Source organism: Peromyscus californicus, unplaced genomic scaffold (genome assembly GCF_007827085.1).
Source record: "Peromyscus californicus insignis strain IS unplaced genomic scaffold, ASM782708v3 Scaffold_8__1_contigs__length_139910024, whole genome shotgun sequence".
Lineage (NCBI taxonomy): Eukaryota > Metazoa > Chordata > Mammalia > Rodentia > Cricetidae > Peromyscus > Peromyscus californicus.
Genome location: NW_026294606.1, coordinates 94,837,115 through 94,860,999, shown reverse-complemented (window position 1 = coordinate 94,860,999; position 23,885 = coordinate 94,837,115).

The following is a 23,885-nucleotide window of genomic DNA, read 5'->3' as shown; positions in this document are numbered from 1 at the left end:
CAGTTGGATGGACAGGGTCAGTTACACTTACCTGACACTAACTGCTGTTCACTTCTATTACCCACAGTGCAACTGGCTAGCTCCTTGTCTTGCCCAATCCTTGGCTATATGAGTTTTGGAGGACTGAACCATGTTTATTTTGCCCTGTTTGGGACTGTTGTCTGGCAATAGCTGTTCAACAGAAAAAAAGCAAAAACCAAACTCAAAACCAGACATAAACTGTCAAATTATAGACTCACATGCAGCCTGTCAGCTCACAGGCTTTCCTGGTTATATGCAAAAGGACATGAACACGAACACACAGGAAGTGACAGAGGTGCACACCATATCTGTCCTCTCTCTCTCTCTCTCTCTCTCTCTCTCTCTCTCTCTCTCTCTCCCTCCATTCTCCATTCATTCCTCAATATCCCTACATCTCTGTATATCTTTACATCTTTATGGTAGAATTCCTTACACCTTACTGCTCTCCTCTGTGGTTCCTCAGCCTGGGGCTGGTAGGAGAGATCACGTTAGAGATTTGGGAGTCTCCACTCTTTGGAACTACTACTGCTTCTCAGACCAGGTGGTCATCAGGATCAGATGCAGTTCATGGGCCTGACTTGACTTTATGAGTCAGAGCTCAGTAAGAGCCATCAAGGGAGACTTAATCTACTTAAATGCTCTCCACTCTGGGGTCCCAGATGGTGACGAGGCCAAAGCAAAGGTGTCAGACTATGTGTGGTCTTTAAATAGCCTTTTTATGATTGTCACAGGAGCTGAGCCTGGGGCCTGGACCCATTCCAGTTGGTAATTGATAATTCCAACTGGTAATTACGTGCTCTGGGTGGTTTCGGTTGGCATTCTGAACATCCTGTCCTCAAATGGGGAGAGGTGTTCCTGGTTTCATGCCAGAGGTGGCTCCATTTCAAGCCCCATAAAGTTTCTAAATACCTTTGGAATGCTGCAGGAAGAAAGATGCTGTCCTCGTTAAACACGCAGACTTCACAGAAGAAAACCCGTGCTCTCTGATAATGACAATTTTTCCTGGCCCTTATGTTTCTTGTTAAAGGAAAATGTCAATTAATAGGGTATACACACATATTGGCCTTTCCAGGAACTAATTCACATGGTTGGGGCTAAACAAGAAATCTGCTTATAAACCACTGTAATTCTCTGACTATTCAGTCCCTGCAGATCGTCCCGATAATTCTTCCCTTTACTTCTTTGTACTTTTTGGTAAATAAGTAATACACACTCTTTGATGGTAGCCTGCTCACTCATCCCCCCATAGGTCTATCTTAAAAGTCCTGAGCTTGTGAGGGCCTCTTTGAATGAACACTGGCCAAGGCTTTATGATCAGAATGAGAGGAACGCAAGTGTAGCCTTCCTCTACCTACTCACTGAAAGGATTTCTAAACCCAAGTTGGGTTCAATGGGTAACACGCCAATCATGGAGGCGAGCACAGTTGAGAACTCTTTGTGACAGCCTTCAGGTGAAATGGCCAACTCACAATTGTCCACATTTCCTGAGAACACAGCAGACTTGTTAGAAACTAGTGTTTGAGCCATCACTTATGCACGAAGTTCTCTGTTGCTCTTTAACAAATATGTAGCACGGCAGTGGTGGTGCACGCCTTTAATCCCAGCACTTGGGAGGCAGAGCCAGGTGGATCTCTGTGAGTTCGAGGCCAGCCTGGTCTATAGAGTGAGATCCAGGAAAGCACCAAAACTACACAGAGAAACCCTGTCTCAAAAAAAAAATGCATCTATGCCTGCAGAAAATGACTCAAAACAACAGCATTTATTATTATTATTATTATTATTATTATTATTATTATTATTATTTCACTCCTCAGTTGCCAATTGAACTGTGTTTGGCCAGATGGTTTTGCTATCAGCCTTGCTATGATGCTTTGTCTATGACATGTCCCCACACAGGTTCTTGTGTTTGAACATTTGCTTACCAGCTGGTGGAGCTGTTTTGGGTGGTTGTTGAACCTGTGGGAGGTGTTCCTGAGTAGGGGAAGTGAGTTCCTCAGACTTACAGCTACTTCCTGTCAGGCCCTGCTTCCTGTTCCACTTGATAAGTGGGAAGGGGAGGAATCTTAGCTGCCCACCTCCACCTCCATAAAGCTGTTTGATGCCCTGATGTACCTGCCAAGTATCCCTTGAAACTTTGAGCTGAGGTAAATCCTTCTTGCTGTCACAGCAAGGGGAGACGTGACTAGTGCTCTTGTTTACAGTCTCTTGAATGGTAATCGTCAATGAGATGCTAGGACTGGGGTTTCGGAAGACAGGGTCCTCATGTGGTCTCTCCTTCTGAGTACTGGTAAGGTCATTCTTTTCTTGGAGCCTCATCACCCAAAGCAGCTCAGTGGTCCAGGGTGAAGGCTGGAAGACAGGAGAAGCAGAAACATCAAGTTTGTTAACACTGAGTTACTCTCTCTGTATTATGTAGCTAAAGGTAAGTGCAAGAGTCCACTGGAGAGGGCTGTGTAGGTGAATGCTGGGACACATGGTCCACTGACTGACCCTTGAGAAAGAGAAGACAACTTCTACCACAGGCTGCTTTGTGCCACCATTCAGGAGAGATTTATCCCCTCAGCTCCTTGCACTGAGACCCGAGACCACCCCTTCTCATTTTGTTCCACAGTTTGCATCTTGACAGACTGATTTTCTTTCCAGGGTCAGCATTGACCATCGCTCGGGTTTTTCATCTTTTTTGAAAGCTCATGTGGACTTCTTTGCAGCCTAAATCTGATGGGAATTCATTGCAACATCAAGGCCAACATCATACAGTAACTGCAACAAACTGGAAAATGGTATACATATTCCCTTTATTTACAAAAGGAAATAATGAAATGTATATATCATAAAGAAAATGCATGAATCAATACATACTAATAAATGGTGGTTACCCACTGTCTCTGGAAGAATTTGGGTATTGGGAAAGGATGACAGATACTCTTTATTTTATACTTCTCTACATAAAAGAAAAAAATTTGTAATCAGTTTGCATTTCTTTCATAATGAAAAAGAACTTAAAAACTTAACCCACATTTAAGAACCATTTGCTAGATTTTGTTCATGAATTAGGGTCCATTGTTAGGAACAATGATTTTAAAAGTGCTAAAACGTGGACTTTAGAAGAATCCTTTAGCTGTTCTGAACATGGCATGTGGAAAGACTCACACAAGCACACGCGTGCGCACACACACACACACACACACACACACACACACACACACACACGCTTGCAGGTACCCAATGAATGTCCTACACCTATCATTAAATGTCATTAAGTAGAAGTGTTCAACAGACCTCAAAGGCCAAAGTTTGCAGAATGCTTATCAGAAGTTAGGATTCTCAATTTCAAAATGAAAGGTGTGGGGGGGCCTACCCCCACTTTTTCCCCCAGGGTACTCTTGAGCAGAGAGAAGTGAGAAATATTTAGATAGAAATATAGAGGAGAGAGACAGATAGAAACACAGGATAGCTTCGGGAGGGGCTGGGTCAAAACCCACCAGCCCTTCTGTCTCTGCTAAAAGGATTTTAAAAAATGCCAAGGGGTGGAGCAAAAGATCTCCCCCTAGCACAGCCAAGTGCAGAACATTCCAAACACCTGGTAACCATGCACGTGGTCAGTCTATCTCCTAATGCAGCCCTGCTGTGTAAAGCAAGCTCAGATCTCACTAGGAAACCTTTGTGGGCTCCCACAGAAAGGTGCATGGTTGGCTCTGCTTGGCCCCTTCCTTTCTTGTGCTGAGTCTTGAGAACTTTCTGTAGAGACTAGACCCCCAAATTTGGCTCTTGCAGCCAGATACATGCTAGCTGAAAGCCACCCATGTAGGATCCATTCTTGGTGTACAAAATGTGTCTCTCACTTGTCCATCTAACAAACTTCCAGAATGCCTTTCTCTTTGAGTGGGCAGGGAACAACCTCATCACAAGTATTTTTGATCATTCAAAAGGATCATTTCCGGGTTTTACATATTTTTGATTATAGACTCTTACCTGTGATGGCAGAGCTGTGTAGAGGAGGATTTCAGGGTTTATCAGTGTTGAGGGCTCTGTCAGGATGTGCAATGATCTAACTCAGCTCAATATACTTAAGCTTCTACGGTAGGGAAACCAACCTTATGTTTGGAAAATGTTTGTCCAACCACTTTCCACCTTATTTCAAGTCAGGTTCTCACACTGAACCCAGAACCCATTGTTTCTGCCAGACTGACTGGACAATGATCCCCTGAATCTACCTGACTCTGCCCTAACAGCAGAGGTCACTGACATGTGCCACCTCATTCCAGTTTTTGCATGGATGCTGGGGATCCAAACTTAGGTCCTCATGCTTTTGCAGTAATCACTTTACCCATTGAGCTATCTCCCCAGCCCCTAATTTGTGGTTTATTTATTTATTTATTTATTTATTTATTTATTTATTTATTTATTTATTTATTTATTTTGGTTTTTTTGAGACAGGTTTTCTCTATGTAGCTTTGCGCCTGTCCTGGAACTCACTTGGTAGCCCAGGCTGGCCTCGAACTCACAGAGATCCGCCTGGCTCTGCCTCCCGAGTGCTGGGATTAAAGGCGTGCACCACCACTGCCCGGCTAATTTGTGGTTTATTAATTAATATTTTCACCATCAGCACTGGTAACTAAATGTTAACCTGGGAGAAAATGATGTGAGTACATGATGCATAAAGTCCAGCACAACAGTCATTGACCTCACATGTTAAAGGGAAAGGATTTGAGACTAAGATACATTTATGCCTTTTAAAATGGGAAGACCAAAGTTTCATACACACACGTATATATAGATAAATATAGATATATGGAATGGAATTAAAATAAAGGGTTTACATAAGTAAAGGTGGCATTGGACAAGTTCTCCTTTGAATTAACATCAGAAATACTTCCTGAATTCTCATCAGGAATTGAGAAAGTACCACCAAATTCCATGGAAGTTAGACGATGTAGGGTACTCTAACATCTGGGGATTGCATAGTGAATATCATCAAAGTTTAGAGAAGGAAAGACATATGACAGTTTCAATATGAGGTTCATCTCTGTGCAGTGCATTAGGTGCTGGGGAGCAGAGCAGGCACTTTGGAGGGGGCTGTCTGGGAGAGGAAGGGTACCCCGTGGAGAGTTACCTGAGAACAAGCAGAGGGAAGATGGCATGTTCCAATGGGAAAGTCATTCTTTAGGAGAAGGCCCCACACAAGAGCAGTTCTGTGAAGCAGCACTCAAAGGTGTCTGCTCCAGATGTGCAGATCTGAGAGGATCTTAAGTCCTTCTGCACTCCCCTTTACTCCTCCTTATGCTGGGAGGAGGCTTCAGTCACCTCTGACTCTGGGGTCCCTGTAGGGTTATAGAAACTCTGCTCTGCCTCAGTTACCCTATTTTCTTTTGCATGCATAAACACATGCATGTAGAAGCCAGAGGACAACCTCAGCTGTCCTTCAAGCGCCACTCACCTGACACAGTCTCTCATTGGCCTGGAACTTGCCATGTAGACTATGCTGGCTAGCTACCAGGCCCCATGGATCCAGCCTTCCCAGCTCTAGGATTATCAATATGTGCCACCACGCCCAACATTCTTTTTTTCAATTCAGATTCTGGGGATCCAATTCAGATCTTCATGTCATTTCCCCAATCCTAATCTCTACTTTCTGATTCAGTGTGTCTGGGGTGTATGTGTGTGTGTGGTGGGGGGGGGGGGTAGGGTGTACATAAACTGCATCTTTAAGGTGTTTCCAGGCAATACCATTGAACCCCATTGAAGGACCCCTGGCCTTTCACTTCTCAGATAAAGACTTCAAGTCCCTGATGAAAATGTTAAGACAGAATTGACAGAAGTGTCCTGGTGGTGAGTGAACCTTTGACACTGGCCTGAAGCACACCCTGAAGTGTGGCCCAAGCACTCCCCTAACCATCTTCCTCCTATCAGCTCTCCTATGGCCAGGCTGGGAGAACCCCACCTGGTGCTGTGTAGACTTTCACAGCCCTTGGAACACACACATGGTCACAGAGATAGTCAGGGGCTTTGTAACGTACATCTAGATACCTGGGACTTGGCATCAGTTAAAAGGACTTGTACCTGCATTAATTATTCCAGCATGGGAGTGACTCAAGGAGGAGCAAGCGGCTTGTTATGAAGCCTTCTTGCCTGCAACCAGATACCAGATTAGGAGGTTCTGGGTGCTAATTGTGCCATTAACGCTAACCAGACACATGCATCTCTCTTTCTTTGTTGTTACTGTCAGCATCCTAAACTGAGTCTCTTCATCTTTGAAGTAGGGATGATGTCGCTCAATTGTCTCAGAACTGGATGCCCAGTTGCTGCTTATTAAATGCTAATTAGGACATGATAAGTACAATTAGAGGGTCGGAGATGACTGCTAACACCTGCCCAGCAGGGAAGCAAAACCAGTTTTGCAACTCAAGAGAGAATAACCTGGAAGCAATCAGTCCTGAAAAGCCTGTTTGCCAAGGTCAAGTCCCAGGTGTTTTCGAGTCTAGCTTGGTACATTTTGAGTTTGCTATGTGTCTTATTTCTCCACTCTCCCTGAAGGCACAGAATGCGACACCTTGTACATATGCCTTATGTACGTGGTCTATCCTGAGCCCAACACAACAAATAAGGGACTTGATGAGTGAGGATAACAGGGCTGCCTGGTGTGGCTTCATTGGGTTTTGTTGGATTGTGAGAAATCCTGAAAAAGTAAGTGTTATCTCAGTCTTGCCAGGATCCCAGTTTTGTGTTCTCTGAGACTCTGGAGGTCCCATCTCTCATGGGCAAAAGACAGCTACTGTCACTCTAGCCCTTTCAGGTAGAAGGAGATGGACAGACAGGGCTGGGCCTGTTCCATTTTCTTCTAGGAAAAATGAACCCATTTCTTAAAGGACACTCCCTCTCCCAGACGAACTCCCTTTCAAGTTCATTGACAGTTGTGTCCTATAATTACCACAGTTGCAAAGGGATCTGGGCTAGCCAGTAAGTACCCCGGGCTGATGTGACAAAATGAAAATATGAATAAAGAGAAATGAGAGAGTCCAGAGGTGTCTCAAGTCCAACTAGCAGTTGCATTTGGAGCTGTGCCAGATTCAATCACAAATCCTCTTTTTAGCAGTGGCTCAGCTTGCCTGCTCAGGCTTTCTGAATGCCCCTGTTCACATATTCTTAGCAGCAATCCTCCTTCATGCCTTCAGGGATATTCATGAGGGTTCAGCAACATCACACATGGAGTCCCCAACAGTGTCAGACACAGGGCAAGTGAGGCAAGTGTCTGTGCAGAACCTGCACTTGGGTTAGCACTAGGAGTGACAGCATGCCTCCTCTGAGTCCACATGCCCCTAGGCCCTGGAACAGGGTGATCTGCCCTTCCCAGAGCCCTGCTGGAAAACCAGGAAAAGCACCTGATGTCCCTGTGGTCAGGTGAGCCCAGGCCCCCTGGGGTCCTTTGTGTCCCCAGGACTTTGCTCATCTCAGTGGAGAGATCTGAAAAACCTCCAGACAGGGTGGTCACATCATGGCTGACCTTTAGCCTCAAGAGCGTAAGTGTCTTGTTTTTCTCGGTCAGAGTCCATGCTGCTGGCTCCCAACTCACATGGGCTGGCTCAGTGCCAACTGCTTGTCCCAGAATGAGGAAGGGCAGGAACTAATGACCCCCAATTGATATGTAACTTGCCCTAATATTGACCCCGGCCCCTTGGTTAGCAATTCTCATTGCAGAGTAAATGATTTGTCTGTGTTGGCTTTCACCCCATTTGACTCTACCTGTGTTGGAACTGTGGCATACAGGAGCAGCCTTCTGCGTGTTCTACCGGGGAAAACCACACTTTTGAAGCTTTGTGGACATGATGGCCAACTTTACAATGTGTCTCCTGAATCCCTGAGGGAGTCTAACTGCTCTTCATTAACTATAACTACGACCACACCTTGTAGGAAATGTGTCCATGTCACACTGCTCCAAGGAAATACTGGTAGTAATAATTGAGATCGATATTCATTGGACACACAAGTGTGTTCAGTTCACTTATTTCTCAATTACTAACTCCCACACATCTGCTAAGCTCTATATACACAGGCCTGTGGTTACAACAGAGTCCCTGCCCTTTGTGGGGTGACAGGCTATCATTAGGTCTAGGTCACCAGAGATGTGAGAACATTGATTATTATTAGGACAAATACTGTTCACATTACTACATAGCAGAGATCGTATTTCAACCCCCATCACCATTTTTGTTCTCTTCAGAGGCTGAAGATCAGAGTTAAAGTGACATATCCATGGACATACAGCCAGTGCAAGTCATGGGTAGAAGTGGAATTCCCTCCTGGCGGACTCCAGAGCTCACGCTTAATACCAGAGATGGGCTGTACCCAGCCAAATCACAACTCTGCCTCTTAACGCCTTGTAGATGCAGGTAAGGTCCTGCTCTCTAGACTCTGTTTCTTGATGTGCAAATTGAGTTTCAAATCGACCATTTCACAGGGTGGTCACGAGAAGTGATGAGTCGAGTGTGCAAAGTGATTGAGACAGTCAACATATGAACAGATCACTTTCCATGCTATATAAGAGCCTGTGAGTGTACACACTGTGTTACAAGAACATTGAGAAGAACATTGAGTGGCGCCTCATCAGAGCTGGAGAGGGGATAGCAATGCCAAGGCTGGATGGGCAGATAAGACCTTACAGATGGGAAGGAAGAAGGTAAAGGAGACCCTTTTCATAAGGGTCTGGCAGACATGGCCAGCTCAGAGTGATAGACTAGCAGTCTAGGACAATGGGAAGACAACTGTGTGGAAGTGGAGGAAGCAAGAGCCAGGGCTTCTACAGAGGAGGGTGAATACTTACTTCCCTAAGGGTGGTGGGAAGATACCAGAGAACAGGAAGCAAGCAAGGGACTCACTCCTCACATAAGAATGGAAAGTTCTAGAACCACAGTAGGTCTCTGCTAAGACAACTCTTTCTTGTTGACAAATGAGATTCCATTTCCTCCTTTCCCTCTTCCTTCTCTCCTCCTCTTCTACTCTTCTCTTTTCTTTCTCTTCCTTCTCTCCTCCTTCTCCCTTTCTTCTCTTCCTCCTGCTCCTCTCCCTCCTCTCTCTCTTCCCTTCCTCCTTCTCTTCACCCTCCCTCAAAAAGAAGTCTCCATGCAAAGTCCAACTTGCTATTTCTACCTTCTACCCACTTCCTCAGAGATCCCAAGCCCTGTGATAGCCCAAAGGAATTGAAGAATGTGTTCAGTTTTCATCTATAGGTAAGCACAGTATCACCCATGGGTATATGTCACAGCTGATGAGCACAGGTCATGGGGTTAACATTGGTGTGCAGGTCCATGGGCTCTCAACCTGTCAGAACAATCTCCAGTGAAGTATAGAGCAAGCCCTGACACACAGAAAGTTTAATTGAACAATGTCCCCAGGATCAAAGAGCTGACCCACCAATAGTCACATCTCAGGAAGAGGATGCAGTTGAGGAGATGGACCTGCCAGGACCTCTTCATAGATGTTTCTATTCTCAAGAAAACACCAGAATGGAAAATGGAGCTTGATGGTTCTTAGCCTGGCCCAAAGGCCTCCTGCCAGCCCCAGGGAAGAGAGCCTGCCTCCACTGTTTCCCAGATCCATGTGGGCTATCACAAAGGCGCTTTTGAGGATAAACAAATGCAGAATTGAGAAAATAAGGAAGGAGCTGGCATGCAAAGAATGTGAATATTTAGAAAATGCTGGGGAGTGGAGACAGAGTGGTCTGTTCTGTTGGAGGCTGGGTGGCTGATAGCCTGGGATAGAGGAAAAGGGAAGGAAAAAAACCATCTTGGTGGTGACAGAGATCAAGCTCCTTCAGAGCGGACTGTTTCCTAGCGCCTACACAAGCTGAGGAGATGTAGGGAATAATGAGATTGACACCTCCATGGATCAGACCCCAGCTACTACAATACCATGAAGGTTACACCATAGTGGACAGTATAGGTTTGAGTCTTAAGAATCTCAGTGGCTGGCTTTTAACCCTGGCTCCAACACATTTACCTAGATGAACTCTCAAAGTTACTGAAAAGTCCATTTTATTTGTCTCCTTAGTTCCCAACCAGATAGGTTGGAGTTTTTGCCGTACAGAGGGAACATCTGATAACATCTGGAAACAGTATTGGCTATCGCAAGTGGGCTTGGGGAAATGGATACTACCACATCAATGGGTCAAGCCAGGAATCCTGCTGACACATCACTCAGGATGGTCGCCATGTCTGTGGCTGCTCCAGCCCCACCCCACCCATGCTGCGGGCTGACAGCATAAAAATTTAAACCCTAAGAGCATATCAGAATAAAAGTAGCACTGAGAAGTTAGAGGTGATGCATGCTGGGAAGGTGCCAACATTAACCATACCGATGGGTATAAGCAGCATATCAACTGCATTGTTCCACTCTCTCTGGTTCATAACACCTCATGCCTAATTGGAAAACCACTTTTATAGCTAGATCCGGTATGCATTTTTCACAGAGGCCTTTGGAGGTGGAAAAAGACATTGTTCACCCTGGCTTGGGTGTGAATGGACTCCCAGTGTCCTTGAAAACTCTCATGCTTTGGCCCACTCCTCACTAATTCTGCTTCCTGGGACAGAGGCCAAACACTGTTGAGGCTATTTCTACCTTCATTAAAACAATTGTTATCATGTATCTGGCACTTCATATACATTATTTTAATTTAACATTTTCTATAACCCAGCAATTAGGTCTTATGACTGCCCAGATGGCCAAGGCTCAGAAAATATGAAGCAACTTGGCCCAAATTAAAGGGCTCTAGAGAAAAGCAGTAGCCAGATTTAATCTCATCTCCACTTGCCTCTGATGGAACATTCTAGACTCTCATCATGGTCTGCTGGGTTTGGATAGAAATTCACAATGAGGTAATTGCCACAGTCTGGCCCTTGGAATGTTGGGATTTCTCTCTCCAGGTCTCTGTTGTTATGAACAGCCCTTAGGTACCCAGTTGGTCATACAGGTTTCATGCATTGAGAGTAGATGTAAGAGTTAAGCCTTGGAGGCAGGTGTAGTGGCTCACACTGTTAATCCCAGCACTAGATGGGCTGAGGCAGGAGTTCATGACAAGTACAAAACCATTCTCCAGAAAACAAACAAACAAAAAAAGAAAAACAGGAAAAACACAAAGATTTAAAGCTCTGAGCATTTGTCATTATTTATTCAAAAGATATTAAGAACTCATTTTCTGGAACACTGCTAAGTTCCCTCTCCATGTTTGCAACAGAATCTATGTTTTTACAATCCATAACTCAAATGTAATCTTGGAAGAAATGTTCAAATGATAAACATGTTACTGGTGATGTGTGTTTATTTAATGCTGCTGCTGCTATTGAGCAGGGGAATTAGGTCCATGGTGGATGTGATTTTGAATGAGATACCAGCAGAATTGAGGAACTTGGAAAGACATTTTTCTTCTGGGGACAACATGTGGCCCCATGTACCTCTGTTCTTAAAGTTCCTTAAAAACACATTGGCCTTTCCCCCTTCCTGTTGGACTCATGTTTCCAATGCCTGTTTATCTGTTCATTTTGAAGATTTCTCTCTCTCTCAACAGAATAGTAAAATATTTCTCGAATTTAAGCCTATGTTACTATCTATGTTAACTTTTCCATTGTGGGTATGATGGGAAGTATAAGCAGAGAATAGGGTGTGGGGGTCACATTATTCACAGCCAGATGTTTGGGTTTCTCTCTCTCTCTCTCTCTCTCTCTCTCTCTCTCTCTCTCTCTCTCTCTCTCTCTCACACACACACACACACACACACACACACACACACATACACACACACACACAGCACACATACTGGAATACACACACACATGGTTGCACACATGTACTCGGGCACACATCCATATGTGCATTCATGTGTGTGGATGTACATGTGGGTGCAGGCTCACTGTTCTGTACAGTCTAGAGAATGGTTTACACTAGTCATATATTCTAGTTTGAATGAGTGGGTTTAGACAGAATACAGTAAACCTCAGTAATATAAAGAAGAGTACATAGCATATAGACAGAGATGACAGAATGTCATCATGGTAGTTTGAGTGAAAGTGGCACCCACAGTCTCATACTTAAATGTTTGGTTTCCAGTTGGTGGATTAGTTAAGAAGGATTAGGAGGTGTGGCCTTGTGGGAGTAGATATATCCCTGGGAGTGGGCTGTGAGGGTTCAAAAGCCCATGCCAGGCCCACTTTCTCTTTGTGCTTGTGGATCAGGTATAAGCTCTCAGCTACTGCTCCAGCACCATGCTTGTCTGCCTGTTGTCATGCTTCCAACTATGATGAAAATGAACTCACCCTCTGAAACTGTAAGCAAGCCCCCAATTGAGTGCTTTCTTTTATAAGTTGCCTTGGTTGTTGTGTCTTTTCACAGCAACAGAACAGTAACTAAGATGGTTATCTAATCAAATGTTCAAAACTCCCAGCATAAATCATCTGGGGGAAGGCCCTCTGAGGCAAATGGAGTTTCCAGTAGAGAGTCCCAGGCAGAGCTGAGTGTCTCCTAGAGTGAGGCTTCCAAGTCAAAGAACACATAACAATAGAAAGAGATGGCATTGTCAAATTGAGTGCTTACAGCATCCAGCAGAAGTGGACTCGAAAAGCTGAGGCAGTCAGTTGGAGTTTCTAATTGAGCTTTCTCACCATGGCTGAATTTGTAGCTTCTCTCTTCCACCCCAGGCCCTTTTGTATCATGGGATCAAGAGCTGAGCCTTTTCACCTTGGGAAGGTGTCTGAGGTACAGAACTTACCAACAAAGTGCTGCAAATAAGATACTGAGTACTAAGCCCTAAATGGGACATCTGTATCAACATCGGCACCCACAAGGCTTAGGGAACACTGTACAAGAGAATGCAGAAAGAATGAAAGGGCCAGAGGGTGGGGAGGAGTACTGTTTCCTGGACATGGCATGGCTACAAACTCATGAACTCAGCATCTCTGGCTACCTGCACAGGACCTGTACAAAACCAAGCCACCTAAAATTCCAGCATCCATCTAGGAGGGCCTCCACCAATAAATTTTGGGACTGTTGTCAGTTGATAGCTGTAGGGGAAGAGGAATTCATTCTTCTTTGGTGGTGTGGTCATTCAAAGGTTGTCCATGCTCTAGTGGAAGGCCCCATACCAGTACACACAGGGGAAGTCCTAAGTACATTCAGTGAGTGAGCTAAAAAAAAAAAAAAAAAGATGACATGGATTGGGGACACATGGCACATGGAGATCAATCCAGGGAGAGTTGGTGGGAATGTGGGTAGATATGATCATATTTCATGATTTACAGGTAAGGAATTTTCAAAGAATAACTTAAAAATCAATACTTCCACATTTTATGGAATTCAAGGATGTCGAGGGAAAATAATGTAAAATTTTAAAAAGGAACACATGCCATCAACAACATCAATCTACAAGTGTTTAACATTTTTCCATTTATTTTAGTCTTTTCTTAATGTGTCTTTTAAAATAAATCTGTATTTGAATTATTTATAGGTGATCTGTCTGGTGTTAAAAATTTTCAAATATAATTTGACACACAGCATCAGGCTAGTGACAGCATAGGACAGCTCAAGCCCTCTTCCATTGCTGGGGATAAAACTGCGCTAACTGGAGGTCTCTGCTGACACTGAATGTGTGCATATCCTCTGGTCCAGACTTTCTACTTCTAGGCATGTCTTGCATGTATCCACTTGATTAGATAAAGACATGGATATGACAGTCATGACAACACTGTGCCCAGTGGGTACCCTTGGTGGCACTGGAATGCTCAGCAAGAGTAAAGTGAGTAATTTTTCCTCTCAAATGGAGAGCTTTTACAGACAAAATATTCAGTGAATGAAGCTGGAGACAAGAGACTATACTGGCTACCACTCTGTTTATAAACTTCAACACCAGTCAAAATTGAACCAAAGTATCAGAAGTGGTTTTCCTGGTGAGGAAGCAACAGAGAACTCTATTCCATGGTGCTGGGAATATGTCATTTGATTTTTTTTCCATCTAGGTGTGATCAGTGTTTGTTATACTTCCATAATGCCTCTCTTAAAAATATCTGCCATAGCACTTTGTTTGTGTGAGTTCCTTCTGTGAATTCAAACCAATAGCTGCAGGATGTCTCACCTGGCAAATGTGCCACTGTTGACCCATTGTTGTATGTGTTTTTCTCCAGGTTTTGTCCACTCTTTTCTGTAATGCCATGATGGCTACATCTGTATAGAACTGATAAGGCAAGTGGATCTAGATTGATTTTGTTAGAATCAAGGCTGAGAAATGGACTGCAAGGGGTTTGGAAGCCCCAGTTGTATTCCAGGTGGTATAGAAAGAACAGTTTCCATCACCGTCCTTCATGCTGGTTTGAGTATTTGTATGGAATAAGTCCCCACTATTGGAGCTCTGACAAGTTTGGGTTTCTAGAGACTTCAATAAGTGTGACTAGGTGATCTTGCTGCCACTCTCCAACAAGCACCAGTGATCCCTCTCAAGAAAAAAAAATGCTTTTGTCCCACTAAGAAACATTCTAAGTAAAAATTTACACTCCTCATTTTGAATGCTGTTTCCTTGGGGATGGCTTTTCCAGCATCTTGTTTCTAAGAAGCCAAGTGTTCAAGACCCAATTTCCCAACTAGAGGAAAAATCAGATACCTCCTGCCAAGCACAGGGGGAGCTGAGAGGTAGATTCCCATGCAGATCATAGGCAATTTCATGTACAAAATGAATATTTTGCTCCATGTGCTAAGCTGAAGAAATTGAAGGGCACAATGGAGGCGTCTAGCTGTCATGGCCAAACATGTGGCTACAAAGCTTGAAAACTGGGAAGATTTGCTCAGCTTTTTCAGACAGAATTGTCAGCACCCAACTAGGAGATTGGCTCCTGAGGCAGGGAAGGACAGAAATCTGGTGTGAGAATCCAAATGTGTAACTACCATGAATGTTGGGTATGCTCTGGGAGTTCAGAGCTGTCCTTATATTGATTCTGGGACATCACAGGCAAGCTGACAAGAGGAGACCTCCCTCCAGAAATAGGAAGAATTGATCTAGGATGTTCGTTCTCACATCCCGTTCACCCTAAGAGGAGCTTCAGAAACTAATGGCAGGTGTTGGGGCATGGACAAATGTCCTAATTATTTCACATAACAGGAAGAAATGGACTCAAATTATTTGGCATACTTGAGGAAGATTTGTATTTGGTTTTATGGGGGAGATAGAATCTTTTCTTATTGTGATGCTGTTTGAAACAGCCTCAAGTAATTCAAGATGGCCTTGAACTCATGGAACTGAAGACAGTACTGAACTTCTGACTCTTCTGCTTCCACTTCTTGCATGCCAGGTCCACAGGTGGGTTTGACCACACAGAGTTTATGTGATTCTCGGAAGGGAACTCCGAGCTTGCTGCAGGATAGGCAGACACTCTACCAACTGAACTACATCCCCAATCCTAAAAGAGAAATTCATTTCTAAGCATCTTTCAGCTCTGCTTATGGTGATGAGGGGTATATCTAGTGTGTAAATGTCACTCTAACCCTTGTGGCCTCATTATACTAACATGGTGCATGTCTGTCCCACATATGCAGCTGCTGCAATAGACTCCTTGCTGGGACACCCACAACAGAAGAAGTCAAGGAAGAATGCCTATTTACAAAACAACAACAACAATGAATCAGATTTCCCTGTGAAGATTGCAGCCTCAACCCAAAGGACAAATGAACAGTGACCTGTCCCTTCTCTTGGTGGCTTTGAGCAAAAGTGGGATTCTTTGAAAGGTGCAACGGAGAGGGAACAGGGGAGGAGTTGAGAGCGCAGAAGTGCATTGTGGGGACCCCTCTCCTAAAGAGGGTCTCCTGGACCTGACAAAATTGCCCACCTCATTTCTCCACATGAGAGCAAGTTATACACCTATCAATATTCCTCAATTATTTTTCACATTAGTCAAATTTTATCTAGTTGAAATAATAAGTAATTATTTAAGAATATATATACAATTAGAACATAAATGATTTTTAAAATTTTTTATCACATTTACTTCATTTACATATGTACGTGTGTGAGTGTGTGTGTGTGTGTGTGTGTGTGTGTGTGTGTGTGTGTGTGTGTATGTGTGTGTGTGTCCCACACACTACAATCTGTCTGTGAAGGTCAAAGGACAACTTTGGGAAGCTGGTTCTCTCCTTCCATCATGTGGGTCCTGGGGAATGAACTCAGAATATTGGGCTCAGCAGCACCTTAACCTATTAGTCCATGTCACTGGCCCTCAAACGATTTAATTCCAAATGTAGTAACTAAAAATATGCAAAAATGCTATTGGACTATCAACAAGGGGATGTAAAACAAGCAACAGACAAGCCCCCACTACCACCAAACATGCATACATGAACAAAATTTCTGTGGCTACTAAAACAAATAAAGGATCGTGGGCAGGGGGTAAAGTAGCTGTGGGTCAGGTGCTTACTGCATGAGCATAAAGATGCAGCTATGGTAGCTCATGCTTACAATCCAGCACTAAGTCCCAATGAGAGACCCTGTCTCAAAAAAAAAACCTGTATATATGGCTCCTGAGGAACAGCATCCAAAGTTGGCTTCTGGCCTCCAAAAGTATGCACCCATATTCACACATACTCCTACATGTGCACAATAATAAATAAATAGTTTAATTAATCAGTTAATGAATTAAATTGGGCCTGGAAGGGTAGTGAACACCTGTAATCTCAATACTTGGGATGGAGAAATTGGAGGATCAAGAGTTTGAAGCTAGTCAGGCAGTAGTGGTGTGCGCCTTTAATATCAGCACTAGGGAGGCAGAGACTGGCCGATCTTTGTGAGTTTGCGGCCAGCCTGATCCACAGAGTGAGTTTCAGGACTTCCAGGGCTACGCAGAGAAAACCTGTCTCAAAAAACTAAGGAAAAAAAGAGTTTGAGGTCTGAGGCCAACCTGAGATTATAGTACCATGCTGTCTCAAAACCAAATAAACAACTAGGTGAGGAGAGAGAGAGAGAGAGAGAGAGAGAGAGAGAGAGAGGGAGGGAGGGAGGGAGGGAGGGAGGGAGGGAGGGAGGGAGGGAGGGAGGGAGAGAGAGAGAGAGAGAGAGAGGTGATAGGTAACAGTGGATGGTTCATGGGAGAGTTGAAAGGGATCAAGGTCAAGGATTGGATATGATCAACATACATTGTATACATTTATAAAATTTTCAATAAATACATTTAAAATATTATTTTAAAAACCATATAAACAAATGGGGTAGATGCCTGAATTCTAAATAGGAAAGAATGTTCATGAGGCAGGAGAGACATGAGCAGGGACAGTGGAGAGAGGTAAATGGATCTATCTGTGTATATATGGATAGATCAACTAAACATCTCTCCCTGCAATGAAAGGCAGGAATGATCTCTCATTTGACCCATTCCTGGCTTGTACTGATTTTTATAAATCAAGTAAATGAATAAAACAAAAGTGAAAAGGAAGGAAATATAGTCTTTTTCTTGGTTTTTATTAAGGACTAATAAAAATAAGGGTTTTTTGTTTGCTTACTTACGACTGAATGAAAGCAGCTTATAGTGAGAGTCTTACTACGGAGCTGGGTCACTTTCAAATGTGGCCTGCAGTGGGGAGCCAAGCTTCCCTTCGGAGGAGAATCCCTCTCAGCTGTTTCATGGTTCTACATTTAGACCCAGTTCCACTGACTGACAACATACCTTTTTCTTTGCTCTCATTGTACATGAGAGGCAGTGCTTATGCCCAGAAGTGTCACAGCTAAGCACACATTGCAGGAAGCAGCTGAATCAACTCCCCAGGTAACACATCTGACCCTAAATCATAAGACAAGCAGAGGCCCAGCATGATTCCATCTACTCCTGTCTTAAAGATGTCACTCCTCGAATCTTACTCTTTGATCTCTTAGGAATATTGGTGACTATTTATTTTACCATAAGAAGGCAAGTTCAAAAATCATGTCTTCTGGTTTCAAACTATTTCATAGCTGTTTGACTTCCTTAATGTGTGCGTGCTGGGTTTTCTCATCTATAAGACAGTGATCATAACGCTAGCTGACTGCCCTTCAGGGACTGTTGTAGAATTAATAAACGAATGCTCGCAGTAAGGTAGAGGAGATGCTTAACTTATGGAAAACAGACTAATAATTGCTAGCAATAATGGCCAACATTAAATCTCTTTTGAAACCTTTAGTGTACTGGAAGCCTCAGTTTCCCCAGTTATAAAATGGAGGAAGTAATTCCCTTTCTCAAGGGATTTATGATGCATAGATGATACCATGGATGGGATATCCTTATTGAGTCAGACCTTCAGCTTAGTGGTTCAGCCTCCATGGGAGTAGAAATGATGTTTGTGAATTGACTATTAGCACCCACGTGGAGAAGGTGACCATCCTGCTTAAGAGTGACCTGTGAGATTTATTTACAAGTAAGACAAACAGGAGGAAAGAAAAGTTCAACATGCCCTGCAGCCAAGAACCTATGGACCTTAGCACAGAGGATAAAGAGGAAATGGGTACTCAGAGAACTTTCTGGAAGCTCAGGAAAGCCACATGAGCAGACAGATTGGGAGCTGATATTTCACAACTCAGACTGAAAATCTGAGGAATACTCAGTGATCTTGGATCAAGGGTTCTCCATACTTAGGAACAGCCTTGATAGGCAAGAAATGTCCAATGTTCACTGTGAACATAAGAGCTCTGCTCAGACTTCTCTACAGAGAAGTGTCTTGGGGGAAGGAGCATCACCATGCTCACTCAAGGAGAAATTCACCAGCTGAACAGAGAAAACATCATCATGACCACTTCCTCTCTGCTTGAACCATCCGCATCACCTGCAGTGGATAGAACTGTCCTGTTTGAAGTATCTAAACTCTCCTGTTTCATTATGTGTTGCATTTACTTTCCACTCCCACTTGTAATCCTTCTGGTACTATTTGACCTAGTACATAAAACTGTACCTGAAATTGTAATTGTGAAACTTAACCCTTGCAGAATAGCTATTCTCTCTTCCAGGAAAGGCCATGTGGGGTAATCATCAGGAGTACAGGGGTGCTGGGGAGATAGATCTGGGAGGACCAGAGTTTGGATATCCAGAATCTTGTAAATGCTGGGTGATCACAATGATGTAGTGATTCATGCCTCAAAAAGTGGAGAGGCGATTCCCAGAACTGGCTGGCTGGCAAGGCCTAACACATCAGAAGTTTTAGGTTTGCTATCCTGACTTAGTAAGGCTGAAGAGTGATAATAGGTGATTTTTGACATAAATCTTGACTCATATGCACATATACACACATGCTTGTGTGCCCACACAGATTTGAAATATGCACATACACATACACACATACACACACACACACACACACACACACACACACACACACACACACACACACACACACGGAAATACTACAGAGCCAAGGATTGATCTTATAGAGCTGGAATCTGGAATCTGGAATCCTGGACAGCTTCAGGACTTTCATTTTCTCGTATGCAAGATAAAGAAAACAAAATGCTCCATCCACAGTGTTTTAGAGAGGACCAAATAGGATCACACCTTGAATTCACTCCACATCTCACATGGCACTGTGAGTGTTCAACACACAGGAAATCAGTATTTCCATCTTTGTGGTTTTATCACTATGAGAAGACCCTCACTACCTCCTGTATGTAGAGAGGTGACTTTCAAAGTGTCAGCTCTGCAGTTAATTGGACCATGCCTGCTGTCTGGCTATGAGTCTTAATGACAAGCCATTACACTTTTAGCTTCCCCATCTGTAAAATGGAGATAATAACACACCTTGCAGGAGTTTTGAGGGGATTAAATGAAGTCATGTCTATGGAGTGCCTGGGCCAGCTAGAGTCAGCATTCTGTAAACGTGAGCACTATTTAGCCCTTCCTCTCTAAAAGTCTCAGCACTTTGCTTCAAAGCAAGAATATCTCAATTCAGAGGTGTTCTCATTTTAGTTTGTTTTCATTTTTATTTTTAGGACTAGTGAAATTAGAAAAAAGCATGATTACTTCAATATTGCACAAAATATACTGGGTGATCAAGGTGAATTCTGAAGCAAATGTTTGGCTGTTTCAATTTGCATTGAGTGTCTACACATGGTTACACTGTTGGTACTTTTAAAAATCATATTTACCTCGTTCTGTTTTGTAGCTCAAACTTATTTTGGGGGAAGCTACTGGAGAGAAAGGGGAGGGAAAACAGGGCTAAGGAGATGGCTCAGTGCATAAAGTGTTTGCTGCACAAGTATGAGGATTTGAGTTCAAATCCCCAGCATTCACATGAAAGTAAGATGCAGTGGTGTGACCCATCACCCAGTCCTGAAGAGATCCATGGAGCTCACTGCTCAGAATTATCTCCAGGGTTTCTGTTTTGTTTTGTTTGTTTTCGAGAGACCCGGTAGCAGGAAAAAGAGAGACAGACAGATAGACACAGACAGAGACACAGAGACACACAGAGAGAATACGAATCTAATGTCAGGCTCTGGCCTCTACATGGGCACACAAAAATATGTGCTTTTGTGAATATGCACATGCGCGCGCGCGCACACACACACACACACACACACACACACACACACACACACACACACCTGTTAGTGCTTGAAATCTCAGTACTTAAACTTGGTCTTGTTTGTGTATAGTAGGTGATCAACAAAGATCTGTTGAATAAATAAAACAACCCCATGAGATCTAATGTGTCAACAACCTGTCTCTTCATTTGTTGAGCCCTCACCGGCTGAGGCATTGCAGAGAGGAACATTTCCTGTTGAGATGTGACATGAGAGGCTAGGATAAAGGAAAGTGTGCTGTGTCTTTGTCCAAAGGCATGGGAATGACAGTCTTGGGTCAAGCTCCGCTGTGTGACATTCACAGAGTCATTCCCCTTCTCTGCATTTGTTTCTGAACTTGAACACTGAAGGACAGGATTAAAGGACCTCCTTTTGCACTCTTCTTTATTTTCTGTTACTTGCTGGTAGCTGGGCATGGTGACGAGTCAGAGCTGGGCTTCTTTGGGAAGGCCGGTGTGTGAAATCTTTTGCAATCACCCACCAAATAGATGGCATCAAGCTTCCATTCATCCTCATGTCTCAGTGGTCCTCATCATCAGGACAGCAACAACCAGAGCCCCTTGGGGTGGCTCAAGGATGCCATGAGATATGGGCCACCTCAAACGTAGCACAGGTGCTGGTGCATATAAGTTACTCAGCGATGGGTGCCCATCATTTTCTGCATCTGGATGACCTTCCTGGCCAGATCTCTCTGTACTGAAGGTGACAGTCACAGTTCCCTTCCTCAGTTCTCTCTTGAGCTAATTAAGAGCAACCTCCAGGAGGACAATGCTGATGAAGTCAATAATATGAATTCAGTGTTTTGGGGACGTGCACTTAGGTCACTCACAGCACACTGGGCCCTCTCCACATGCTGCACGGATGTGGCATCTGATACCAGGCTGAAGGCTGCTCCTTCCTCTCTCAAAGCTGACTTTATTGATCCCCTCACCCTAACAGGGACAGAGGAGGAAGGAACAATAAGGAAACGTTAGCAAAGGGGGAAGTGGGGGCCACTGGGTCTTTTCTGCACTCACGGATGTGGGAGCAGCTGAAAGATTGGGAAGAGCCCAGGATTAACCTGCAGCCCTGGCTTTTTCTTCTGTTTTCCAATCAATTCCCAGATGGTAGCCATTTTTAATTCTCCATTTATCTTCCTTGACCAGGGTCATGTCTGTTTGCAGGGCAAAGATGAGAGAAGTGGTAGATAAGTGGCTGATATCGCTGGTAATAAATGAATATGAGCTTTAAGTCCGGTGTAATTAAAAATGTATAACCTCACATTTCATTCCCTCTAAAAGTTCACGGTCTTCCCTTGGAATCCTGTTGGAACCACTGTTCAGGTTTTCTGTCATTGCTGTTCTAAGAAAAAGAAAATGAAGACCCAATGGAAAGTAACTCCTACCTGGCAAAATCAAATCCACACCAAGGAGGGAGACAGCAGGTTCCCCTGGCTTCTGCAGAAGCACCAGGAGGGAAAAGGTGGCTCAGTCCACTTTGGATTTTCTCCTGCAGATATTAATCTCAGAACCCAAACCAAGGATGTCTGTACTCAAACAAGTAGACAAGACACAGAAAATAAACCCAAGCCGACCTCACACAGGATGATTAGTCAGGCCTGGGCCCTGGCTGCCATAAGCAACCTCCAGGACCTGAGAAAGTCCATGTCAACTGGAACCTTCAGTCTACCTGTCAATGAATACCACCACCATGCACTATCAAAGGGCTGCACAGAGCTACCCAAGGAGATGCAGTTGAGAGACTGCCTCTTCCCAGAACTGATTCCATCCAAGAGGAAGCTTGTGTTTGGGAAAGTGCGGAACTAAAGAGAAGCAACAGGAATTACCATGCAAAGGCCACTGTGTTAGCATTTTCACTTAGGCCTTGCAGGAACATGGGAAGTGGTAGTGTTTTTCCCATTTCACAGATATGGAAATCGAGGCTTTGTGAGTGAATGGCTTCAGATCTTGCTCAGAGAAGCCTATGCTCAGCCTCTAGCCCACCTGATTTTCCCTCGGTCATGCAGGTAGGAGCAGGCTGGAAATGAAATTGGTTTAGTCTCTGAGCAACAAGAATAGCACTTCTCCAGGTAACTCTGAGTTTAACTATGCACAGTTTTCCAAGGGAAGACCATCTGGGGCAGTGGCTGTATGGGACAAGAGAATCCCATGATCTTCTTTCCCATGCCATAAAACAGCTTTGGAGTACATACGGCAGCGAAGCGGTTACCAACCATTTTGCTCGAGCAGGACTATTTACAAGTAGGAACCGGCTATCTGCTTCCTGTCATCTCCATCATATATCTTAAGGCAGAGAGATTGGAAGCCCATTACAGTCTGATATCTAATCAATACACACCGTATTCCTACAGCAGGAAGTAAAAGAATAGGCCCTGGGGAGTCAGAGTTCAAATTACTCTACTGTCAATTCCAGATAGCGGCTAATGATAGGCTAAGCTGGATAGGGTGGGGGTGTGAGTCAGGGGAGGGTGTGGGGAGGAGGAAGAAGAGACCATAGTTTAATGGGATAGTTAATTCCAAGATCGGACATATATTCACTTTTGCCTCTTTGCAAAAGTACATGAAGTCTCTCAGCAGGTGGGAAGACAGGCAGATCCAGATCTGTGCCACCGGCTCTCCTTCCGACTCTAAAAAGCTTTCTTTCGTGCGGTGCCAAAATATATTTTAGACATACACCTGTGCCTCGTATAATTTATATATGTTTGAGTATGAAATTATGTACTTGGATATACTCCCTTATCATACATAAAAAGTCTACAGGCACTTAGAGGTGCTGAATAAACATTCAGGGGTTTGCTCATTCAACAAAGAGTTGGTGGATGCCTATGTGCCAATCAGGGTGTGCGTGTGCACCGGTTACCCACAGGAAGCTTTCAGTGATACCAAAACTTACTTGCTAGTTATGAAGGAATAGCCTGATCAGTGTACGAGTTTTCTGGGTGGAAAAGAGGGATGTAAAGAAATCATTTAGTGAAGGTGGTTGCCATCAGTCCAGGGGAGATGCCCCATCTCTCTGGCTACTAGCTTTGTGTCTCTCAGAAATGCATGCAAACTCTCTGAGACCCAAAGACTCCATCCATAAAATAAGGACAGCGTTGACAGTGCTATGGTACTGCTGCTTGGGTCCTCATAAGGATAAATGAGTGGAAGAATGGGAATGAATGTGTTCATTGCAGTGTCTGTTCACAGTCATTCCTCAAAGGGCTTCGGGAGCTGAGGAGATAGGAAAGGGATTGCTGGGAAGTCTAAGGGCAAGGAGTGTTACCAGAGATAAAAAGAACGGAAATTTCATATGATCAGAGAGTGTC